The following is an 11,814-nucleotide window of genomic DNA, read 5'->3' on the forward strand; positions in this document are numbered from 1 at the left end:
AATGCGTCCTCCACAATTGTTTCAGATTAATTTCAATCAAGAATATCCCTTTTCTTCTTATAGAAATCCAAACCTACTGGAACTTTACTTTTACAAACCTATTTAGACTGAGCATAATGAAGTTTTATTCATTAAATTCTAAACATTAAATGTTCATTGAAAAGACAGTGTTCTTTTCTCACACACTGCACCACCAAAACTAGAGCATACGGGTGTCCAATAAAAATTTGATGTTGAAATGGTGTTGGGAAAATTGGATAGCCACATGCAGAAGAATGAAACTGGACCATTTCCTTACACCACACACAAAAATAGACTCAAAATGGTTGAAAGACCTCAATGTGAGACAGGAGTCCATCAAAATCCTAAAGGAGAACACGGGCAGCAACCTCTTCAACCTCAGCCAAAGCAACTTCTTCCTAGAAACATCGCCAAAGGCAAGGGAAGCAAGGGCAAAAATGAACTATTGGGACTTCATCAAGATAAAAAGCTTTTGCAAAGCAAAGGAAACAGTCAACAAAACCAAAAGACAACCAACAGAATGGGAGAAGATATTTGCAAATGACATATCAGATAAAGGGCTAGTATCCAAAATCTATAAAGAACTCATCAAACTCAACACCCAAAGAACAAAGAATCCAATCAAGAAATGGGCAGAAGACATGAACAGACATTTTTCCAAAGAAGACATCCAAATGGTCAACAGACACATGAAAAAGTGCTCAATATCGCTCGGCATCAGGGAAATCCAAATCAAAACCTCAATGAGATACCACCTCACACCAGTCAGAATGGCTAAAATTAACAAGTCAGGAAACGACAGATGTTGGCGGGGATGCGGAGAAAGGGGAACCCTCCTACACTGTTGGTGGGAATGCAAGCTGGTGCAGCCACTCTGGAAAACTGTATGGAGGTTCCTCAAAAAGTCGAAAATAGAGCTACCATATGATCCAGCAATTGCACTACTGGGTATTTACCCCAAAGATACAAAAGTAAGGATCAGAAAGGGTACATGCACCCCGATGTTTATAGCAGCAATGTCCACAATAGCCAAACTGTGGAAAGAGCCAAGATGTCCATCGACAGATGAATGGATAAAGAAGAGGTAGTATATATATACAATGGAATATTATGCAGCCATCAAAAGGAATGAGATCTTGCCATTTGCAACGATGTGGATGGAACTGGAGGGTATTATGTTGAGTGAAATAAGTCAAACAGAGAAAGACATGTATCATATGATCTCACTGATATGAGGAATTCTTAATTGCAGGAAACAAACTGAGGGTTGCTGGAGTGGGGGGTGGGGTGGAGGGATGGGGTGACTGGGTGATAGACACTGGGGAGGGTATGTGCTCTGGTAAGCGCTGTGAATTGTGCAAGACTGTTGAATCTCAGATCTGTACCTCTGAAACAAATAATGCAATATATGTTAAGGAAAAAAAAAAAAAGAAGAAGAAGGTAGCGAGAGGGGAAGAATGAAGCGGGGGAAATCGGAGGGGTAGACGAACCATGAGAGACGATGGACTCTGAAAAACAAACAGGGTTCTAGAGGGGAGGGGGGTGGGAGGATGGGTTAGCCTGGTGGTGGGTATTGAGGAGGGCACATTCTGCATGGAGCACTGGGTGTTATGCACAAGCAATGAATCATGGAACACTTCATCTAAAACTAATGATGTAATGTATGGGGATTAACATAAGAATAAAAAAAATTAAAAAAAAAATTTGATGTTGATTTGGTTTTTTCCTCTTTAACTTTTAACTTGGAGAAAACGCTCTCCTTTTTTGTTTCTTTCTTTCTTTCTTGGCCAGGAAGACATTCTGAGACTATGGAGACTTGATTTAATCCTTCTAGTACTTTAAAAAGATTTGCTAAAATTTTTACATCCTGCGTTTCAGTGTTAAATGTAATAATGGTGCAAGTGCTTGTTTTAATTTTGGTTTATTTTTACTAGTGTTTTCACTCATTGTCATTATGGCTTGGCTTGGGAAAAAAGATGAAAAGATTCCATGTACTAGAATTTCTCAAACATAAAAGGCTGTTGCTTTGTTGAACATTCTGTTTCTTATCACCACGAGCAATGACCACTTTGGACCCCAGGAGGATGTGGTGCATCCCCATCACAAGACTGTTCTGTAGCATGATGTGGGCAGAAATGGACTGGGAACAGACTTTGGGTAAATGCCAACCTCCATGACATGGTATACAAGATCTTCCATGATCTGACCCCTGCCCATTTTTCCAGTCTTGCCTCCCACTCTTCTCTCTTTTCCAGAGCAGGATAATAATTGCCCCTGGACAGAGATTGTGCCTATCTCATTCAGCATTAAATCCCTAAAACCAACTGCAGGAGGACTTAATAAATACCTGTTGGGTGAGGGAACCTGCTGTAGTCTGAGCATTCGACTTGCTCTTTCCTACTTCCATGGCGTCCCTCAAGCTGTTCCCCAACTTGGCAAATCCCCACTCTTCTTTCAAGGCCTGACTTAGCCATCACCTCCCGTTTGCACCTTCTTCAGCCCATCAGACAAAAGCGATTGTTTCTTTACTTCTGTGATGCTGTGGACGTTCCCAGGATATGTTATTGCTCTATACCAGCCTGTCTCATTCACTGAATATACAACACCTCAACAGCAGGATAGTACCCTATTCATCTCATTTTTCCAGAGCCTGATTAAAGTGCCTAGCGTAGAGGCTTTGTATTTAGGGTTGGTTGGTTATAGCAGTGTACGTTCATTAATGCAGGTCCTAGTTAGAATCACACAACTGAAGAGTGAGGTTTATAGCGGACATCTAATGAATGCTTGCCAACATGAAATGAGAGGTGAGCACAAATCCGGCAAACCTTTATTGCAGGTCTCAAGACCAAGGTGATTCCTCTGGCTCTGTGTTGCTGGGGTGAAGGCCTGTGCCCATGTCGCAAGGGGACTGTCAACTCTGCCACTGGGGGAGATGCTCCTTCCCCACTCTTGCTGGTTTTTTCCACGTGGAGGGTGCACAGTTAGTGTAGTACTCCTGGTGTCTCTCTGCCACTTTATTGACTCCATCCAGGGATATAGAGGAACTTACCTTTTTGACAAAGTTGGGAGGAATACACTGGGCTTGCTCATGTCAGCCCCTCTCTTTTCTTTTAGATGCACACAGGAAGCCTGTGTTTTCCTATGTCCCTCCATGTCATAAGTTTTGCCAGATCGGGAATCCCACTGTCATCCAATGCTTTCTTTGACTAGGTGATAAAGCCTGCCTAATTCTGGGGTTCACAGCATAAGCCCATGAGCCTGTAAGTCCTGAAGCCGCATCCTCTCTCATCAGCTTTATCAGAAAGAATGTGAAGTTCCAGTGCCCAGCTCACATACACTGGGGGAGTGGGAGGGATTTTTTTTCTCAATTTGTTTACAGGGAGTGGGGAAAGAGGGCTGCTACTTAATGTTTCTCCCAAACAGCTTTCATGGTGTGACTGGGGGTTTCCAGGAGACAAGACTGAATCCACAATCCACCTCAGATCTGCCCAGAGCCCACCCTGCTGCCAGCTCTGGGCAGTCCTAGCACAAGTGGGGGTGAAGCTGAGGGTGGGAGGTCCTCTGAGGATCTCACCCATGTTTCATTTTTAGCTGACTCCTGGCAGCCCACCACACAAGTACACCCTGCCACAGGCAATAACTCAGGCCTCAAAACTATGTCTTTCTTCTCTCTTCCCTTCAAGAACCAAGACTCCTATTCCTCCCAAAACTCCTAAGAAAAAAAAAAAAAAACTGATCCATTTATTCATACTGGGGAATTAGAACCTAAAGAAGTCAATTAGATACATGACTATGCCCAGGGATACTTATACCTTTAACCAACATCTAGAAGGCAGAAATACATTAATCCAAAAGATTCAAACTGAAGAAGTAAACAGGTGTCCAGCTGGGAGTGTTTCTCTCCTCATGTAGTCTCTGGCCTGTCCACACCATCTCTCCACATGGCCTCCCCAAAGAGGTGACTTTAGGGTAGTTGGACTACTGCCATGGCAGCTCAGGGCTCCAAGAGCAAGTGCCTTAGGCGGCACGTACATCCCATGTTGGCATGGGCTCTGCCTATTAGAGGGCCTGGGTAAGAGCTGCAAGGTTTCTTGTGCCTTAACCTTGGAAATCCCAGAACATTACTGCTGCTGCCTTCTGTTGGTCAAGCCCCTTACTAAACTCAGCCCAGAATCAAAGGGAGGGTAATTAGGCTCCACCCCTCTATGTGCTTAGTTAAGATGATTAAAGCCTTGGAAAATAGCCTCTAAAAATTAAAACATATGGAACATTAAATATAGCTGAATTAGATTTCCAATCCTTAAAAACATCATTCTGAATGATTATCATCTTTTATAAAGTGAGTCATTGAAGCTGTAAGGCACTCTATTATTCCACTTAAATTGGGTATGGCCATGCAACTTGCTTTGGCTAAAAACAAAATAAGATAAAATAAAAGTGATGTGTCATCTCCAGGCATAAGCTTTAAGCTTTAAGAGCCAATTCATGCTTCACCATTCCCCTATTCCTACCCCCAGCTATTGTGGAATTGTGTGCAGGATGAAGATATCACCAACCTGGGTCCCTGAGGGATTCTGATGGGCCAAGTCCCCCACCAACTTAGGATGTATTTGTAGCATAAGCAAGAAACAATCCACTATTGTTGAAGCCTCTGAGACCATCAGGGTCGTTGTCACTGAAGCATGACCTAGACTGATCCTGACCGATACGGGTATTCTTCAGAATCTAACAGTCTTTTTGAAGCCTTGAGTCGGGCATTTATGAAAACATCTCACATCTCATGTAGTCCATGTACTCTTACGTAGTCATCTAGAGAATTCAGTTCTTGTTTGTTTATAATGAGCATAGGTTTTTTATGTTGAGCTCAAAGAGGGACAAACAGTTCACTGCCCCATATCCAAGACAGAAGAGCTTCCTTCTGTTTCTCCTGCAGTATGTCAATGAATTGAACACACAGCTACAACTTGTAAGGCGTTATTGTTGCAAGTGAACGAGAACTACCCAATCCATGGTTTAACTTTTAGTTTTGGTAACTGAGCGATGCAGAGAACCACTGAGAACAAGTCCTCATCTAGCACTTTCAAACCCTGTTTCTCTATTTGAATGGTCTATGTGTGCCTGGAGGTTTCCCCTCCTCGGAGGACAGGTGTACTAATATGTAACCTGGACAAGGGCAGGCCTGGGATTTGCTTCCATGCTTTATGTGTGACGGCAGGTTCACCCATTTGAAATTTTCATGGTTCCCTGGACCTTTTCTCCTTAGGATCACATCTGCAGTATTTATTTGCCATTGTACTCCCCATTAGAATGCAAACTCTGTCTCACTCAGCACTATATCCATAGCACTTAGCACAGTGCCTGGCTCAGAACATGGACACACTCTGTTGTCAAATGAATGACTGAAGTCACCATCTTTTTAGCAGCAAGTTCTTGTGAAACCCAGCAGAGCTGCAGTAGGTCACAGAAGAAGCACAAAACCAAGGACTGAGAGCTATTAAGGGCTAGTAAGTATTTTTGTTGTTGTTGTTGTTGTTAAATAGTTAAACTGCATTTATTGTAGAGCAGTCTTTACAAATGATTTCACTACTACATTTATATTATTTGGTCATGTGCATTTATACCATTTCTATAGCATTTAGAAAATAATACAGACATCCATTTGTTTTCTTATTTTGACCTTCTATCCAGTACTTATTTCCTAAGAAATGTTGAGGAAGAAGAACTTCTATACCCTTCTGGGACCCTGTCCTGAACTCTACATATGAATAAAGATATTGTGGTCTTTGGGCTACAGGGCCCCACACCTGTATTCCTCTCTTAGCCCAGGGGGCTTCTCTCTCTTCTGCTGGAGGTAAAGGGAAGGAGGATTCTATTGGCAAACAAAGGGCTTTAGTTACAAATTAATATATATACTCCATCTGCCAGGCCTGCCCACTCCGTTGTGCCTGGTGTCCATGTGGGCCCTGTAGGTTGGTGGCTGTGAAGGACACCTAATGTCTTGTTAGTCTAGCTCTTTTCCCCTTTCTTCAGAGAAGTGCTACTTTCACCTCTCCAGCCTTATGGTTCAAGAGAGGGCTTCTAACTTTTTATTCAAGGCCATTTCTTGGGCCAGAGTCCACTGACTAAAAAGTCCCCTGACTGGGTGCCTGGCTGGCTTGGTCGATAGAACATGCAACTCTTGGTCTCAGGGCTTCTGGGTTCAAGCCCCATGATGGGTGCAGAGCTTACTTAAAAAAAAAAGAAGAAGAAGAAGTCCCGTGACTAATACTGCATCAGTCATAGTGTCCCTCCCTCACACATCTGGCCATAGCTGATTGGTTCCAGGGTGATCACCTGATCTAGTCTTGACCAATCAGTGTCCTTCCCTGAGAGTTTTTTAAGTGCAACTGGGGAAATAGAGTCCATCACTCTCTGATGGTGATGCTGAGGGATAAGAGATATAGCAGAGCCTGGAAGGCATCTAGATTAGCAGGTAGAAAAGGCCAACCTGAGTGATTTAAGCTGAAATGCAGAAAGAAGCAGAAAAGACAGGGATGGTACAAAAACCTTGGCAGATTTCAGCCCTACATTCTAGTTTTTTGAGCCCCAGCTGTTTCTCTGTCCTATGGCTGGGTTGTTCAATTCTCCTGTGGAGTCTGTGAAATAAATCCTCCATATTCTTCCAGAGATAAACTGATTCCTACCACTTAGGACCAAAGGGTCTGACCAATCCAGTGGTCTCCTTTGCCTTCCCCATCCCTACCTATATATCCTTCCTTTCTAGGGTGAACTTGACAAAGGGCTGAGACTGGGGTCTCACTCCTGTCTTGCCGTTGCACTCACTGGCCCGAGCAAGGCTTACAAAGACTCAGATTAGAGGGGCGCCTGGGTGGCTCAGTTGGTTAAGCGACTGCCTTCGGCTCAGGTCATGATCCCGGAGTCCTGGGATCGAGTCCCACATCGGGCTCCCTGCTCGGCGGGGAGTCTGCTTCTCCCTCTAACCCTACCCCCTCTTGCGCTCTCTCTCTCTCACTCTCTCTCTCTAATAAATAAATTAAAAAAAAAATCTTTAAAAAAACAAAAAAACCCCCCAAAAACCCCAAAGACTCAGATTAGGCTTCAAACCAATCAGCAGCAGGACTGAGACAAATCTGGTCATCTCCTCCTTTGGGCAGGTTTTGGTGGGAAGTGCTCGTGGGGGTTAAATTCAGTTTGTGCCACAGAACCACCAGTCCTGAATTATTTTTTTTTTTGGAACTTGTAGTTAACTGCAGGTAGGGGCAGCTCAGTTCAATGTACCTGGGTCAAAGGTAACACTGTACAAGGGTTCACTTGGCTAAGAACTTGACTTCTGCCTTTCAATATGTGAATGATTATGTCCCCACTCTTGTTTCTCTCTCTCTCTTTAGTTTCTATTTTGTTCCTACTTTCATGCTATTATGTTGGAGGTTTTATGTTCTTTTAAGCCAACTGAAATCCTTCTTGGAACAAGGCAAGTGTAAACAGATATATACATATGTGAGTGTTTTTACAAAGCAAGTACCAATCAGTATTCTTTGTGGTCTTCAGGACTGAAAAAAAGGGAAGGGATTGAAATCCATGCTGGGAGGATTTGGTGGGATATAGAGACTTCTGTGCTCTCTGAGAGATAAGCTCATGAGCAGCTTTAGGAACAATGTTTTCCCCAATGATTTGTGATTCTTTTCTGGGACACACATGCTCAAGGTCATGCGTGGTTCTTAGTTTTTTGAGATGAGGTCATTCAGATCCTTTCTGACCAAACCCAAATGCCAGGGGTACAGAAAGGAAGACACAGTCCTGCCTTCAAGGAACTCGGGGTTGAAAGCAGAAACAGATACATAAACAGATCATTACAATAAAGTGCAATGTATACAAGAAGAGAGATGGGCAAAGAATTATGGGATCCCAGAGGATGCTAAAAGAAGTATTGAAAGGCTGTGTGATAAATGGAATCAGGGAAATGCAAATCAAAACCAAATGAGATATCACCACACACCTGTCAGAACGGCTAAAATAAAAAACACACAAAATAACAAGTATTGGTGAGGATGTGGAGAGAAAGAAGCCCTTGTGCACTATTGGTGGGAATGTAAATTGGTGCAACAACTATGGGAAAGTATAGAGATTTCTCAAAAAATGGAAATACCATATGATCTAATAATTCTACTACTGGGTATTTACCAAAAAAACCTAAAAACACTAATTCAAAAAGATACATGCACCCCTATGTTTATTGCAGTGTTATTTACAATAGTCAAGATATGGAAGCTGCCCAAGTGTCCATTGTCCATCAATAGGCAAATGGGTAAGAAAGGTGTGACACACACACACACGAATAATACACAGCCATAAAAAACGATGAGATCTTGCATTTGGTACAACATGGATGGACTCAGAGAAAATGCTAAATGACAGAAGTCAGATAGAGAAAGGCAAATACTATATGATTTCACTCCTATATGGAATCTAAGAAACAAAACAAATGAATAAACAAACAAAAAGCAGAACTGACATATAAATAAGAGAACAAACTGATGGTTGCCAGAGAAAAGGAGGTGGAGGGATGTGCAACATGGGTGAAGGGGAGGGGGGAGTACATGCTTCCGGTTATGAAATGAGTAAGTCATAGGAATAACGGGCACAGCATAGGGAATAGAGTCAGTGGCATTTTAACAGTGTTCTGTGGTGACAGATGGCAGCCACACTTATGGTGAGCACAGCATAATGTACAGAGAAGTTGAATCACTATGTTGTACGCTGGAAACTAATGTAACGTTGTGTCAAGTATACTCAAATAAAAAAAGAAAGTGGCGCCTGGGTGGCTCAGTCGTTAAGCGTCTGCCTTCGGCTCAGGTCATGATCCCAGGGTCCTGGGATCGAGCCCCACATCAGGCTCCCTGCTCTGTGGGGAGCCTGCTTCTCCCTCACCCTCTGCTTGCCTCTCTGCCTACTTGTGCTCTCCCTCTCTCTCTCTTTGTCAAATAAATAAAGAAAATCTTTTAAAAAATTTTTTAAAAATTAAAAAAGAAAGAAAAGAAAGGCTATGTTATAAGTGGAGAGGGCTTAAGCTTAGATTGGAAATGCATTGGTTTTAACAGTTTACTCTTAAGTCTGTTATTTTCAGGGTAAATAACTATTATCTTAAACACTGCAAGGTTCTTCCCATAAACCTGTTGTCCAAGACATAAGGTAAAGATGCTACCATCTGAGGAAGGGCATTAAAGAGCAAGATACAGGGGCGCCTGGCTGGCTCAGTTGGTTAAAGTTCTCACTCTTGATTTCTGCTTGGGTCATGGTCTCAGGGTTGTAAGATCAAGCCCCATGTTGTGCTCAGCACTGGGTGTGGAGCCTGCTTGGGATTCTCTCTCTCTCTCTCTCTCTCTCTCTCCCCCTCTGCCCCTCCCCTCTTCTCTCTCTAAAAAAAAAAAAAAAAGAGCAGGATACAGCCGCACACACCTGTCTTGGCACACAAGGTGTCAAAAAAGAGAGGGTAGGGCGCCTGGGTGGCTCAGTCATTAAGCATATGCCTTCGGCTCAGGGTCCTGGGATCGAGCCCCGCATCCGGCTCCCTGCTCAGTGGGAAGCCTGCTTCTCCCTCTCCCACTGCCCCACTTGTGTTCCCTCTCTCACTGTGACTCTCTCTGTCAAATAAATAAATAAAATCTTTTAAAAAAAAGGGGGGCGATAAAGTTTGTGCCATCTCAAAAGAGACAGAGAGAGAGAGACAGAGGGGGAGTGAGCTCAGTCAGGAAGAAACCCAGGTGATAAGAAGCTTGGAAAGAGGGATGTTGGGAGAGGAGAGCAAGAACACGGATGAAAGAGATACCGCCTCTATCTCTTAGGGGCATGCAGCTTGTGACGGCCAGCCAGGGTGGCCTGGTGCAGTAGCGCAGGTTGCTCACTGCATCAGTGCACTCGGCCAGAAGGGAAAGGTGGCTGAACCCGAGCCTGTATTCTGAGCCACGTGCCTCCGCGTGGGGCTGACTCTGCGTGGGGCTGACTCTGCTGGCAGAAAGGAAAGGCAGCTTTCTAACGCATATAGATTGATTAAGCAATGGCCTTGAGTGCAGTCCTCTCCACCCATATGTTTCTGCCTTTAAATGATCACTAGCCTTGGCTTTCATAGCTATTTAAATAAAAATTTCATACTATGCGTTTTAAAAACAATGTTTGTTACATGGCTTTAACATCAAAAAAAGCAACGCATAATCTTCAAAGCGTGGTGTGGTAGAAAGAGTGTGGCTTTTGGAGCGGAACAGATGTTATTTCAAATCTTGGTTCTCTTGTTAACTAGTTTGTCGTCTTGGGCAAGTTGGCCCATCTCTCTGTACCTAAGTGCTTATCTGCACAATAAAGATAAAACTTACCTTGACTTATGTCCTGGGAATGAGAGACAATATACACAAATAGTTTACCATTGTGCCTGGCACACGTGTACTCAATAACCAGGAGATATTATTACATAAAATCTGGAAATTGTAGGAAGAAGACGGTGAGGGAGCAAGGATTATGCTTGCTCTTTCTACCCCGTCACAGCCAGCTTTAATATTTTAGCATATTTTCTTTTAGTCTTTCCTCTGTGCATTGTTGTCATTGGTATATAGTCAAGATCACAGTACTTGTGTGCGTGTAACTGTTTTTGTTACATACATATCATAACCTTTTCTTATATTCTTAGAAACACTTCACAAATTTCATTTTTAATTGTTGCAGAGCAGGCATCCTGTGGCTACGCAGACTTTACTCAACCAATCCCCTATTGTTGGCCCTTTGAGTTGTTTCCAGTTTTTTTTTTTCTCAATTATAAATCCCATGCCTACTTTTAACTGCTTACAGGTTGCCAACCCCTTAGCATGCTGTGTGGAAGGAATGCAGGATAATTTACAATCCAAGCACCAGACCAATGTTCAGATTATACATTTATCCAAGAAAGGCAGGGAATAAATAGCTAAAAGAGACCCCAATCATCCTTACAGTGGCTGACCCAGAAGATGAAATCTTCTAGAGGATGAACAAAGAACCAAATCAACAATGCAGATAGAAATGAGAACCTCAGGGCACCTGGGTGGCTCAGTCGGTTAAGTGTCTGCCTTCGGTGCAAGTCATGATCTTGGGGTCCTGAGCTAATGCTCAGCAGGGAGTCTGCGTCTCCCTCTGCCTTTGGGCCCTCCACCCCCAACCCCCACTCTTGCTCTCTCTCTCAAATAAACAAAAAAAGTAAAGAAAGAAATGAGAAGCATCCATAGGACTTTCAGTGCAAACTTTTTACTGCAATTTACCCTGCACCAGCAGAGCTGAGACCAGCTGGGGAACAAGCTCTCAGAGCAAATGAAGTAATCACAGGTAAGCCTGGACCAAGGAACAGCCGCAGGCGGCTTCTGACAAGACAGACCCAAGAGAGAGACCAAGGAGATGTTCGAGTTCCCTGCAGCCTTCTTCCACAGGGCCACATTTACAACAGCTGAAGCATACCTGTGAGCAGGGTCAGGGTCAAGTTCCTTTAATGCCTCTGCCACTTCCTGTGGAGGGCCCCCGGGCCAGGGGCTCCTAGCAGGCTTTGCCACCGGTCCCAGCAGGGCCAGGAGCTTTTATTACCTGTTTTACAGATAAAAACATTGAGGCTTAAGAAGATTAGGCAACACGCCCACCCCGAGGGTCAGTGGCTTGTAGGTAATAGGGCTGGGCCACATCTGATTCAAAACATCTGCTGCCGGCTCAGTGTGTGCTTCTCTTCCCAGCCTCAGGCGAGAGAGAGAGAGAGAGAGAGAGAGAGAGAGAGAGAGAGAGAGAGAG

The sequence above is a fragment of the Neomonachus schauinslandi genome, chromosome 13 (genome assembly GCF_002201575.2).
Source record: "Neomonachus schauinslandi chromosome 13, ASM220157v2, whole genome shotgun sequence".
Taxonomy (NCBI): domain Eukaryota; kingdom Metazoa; phylum Chordata; class Mammalia; order Carnivora; family Phocidae; genus Neomonachus; species Neomonachus schauinslandi.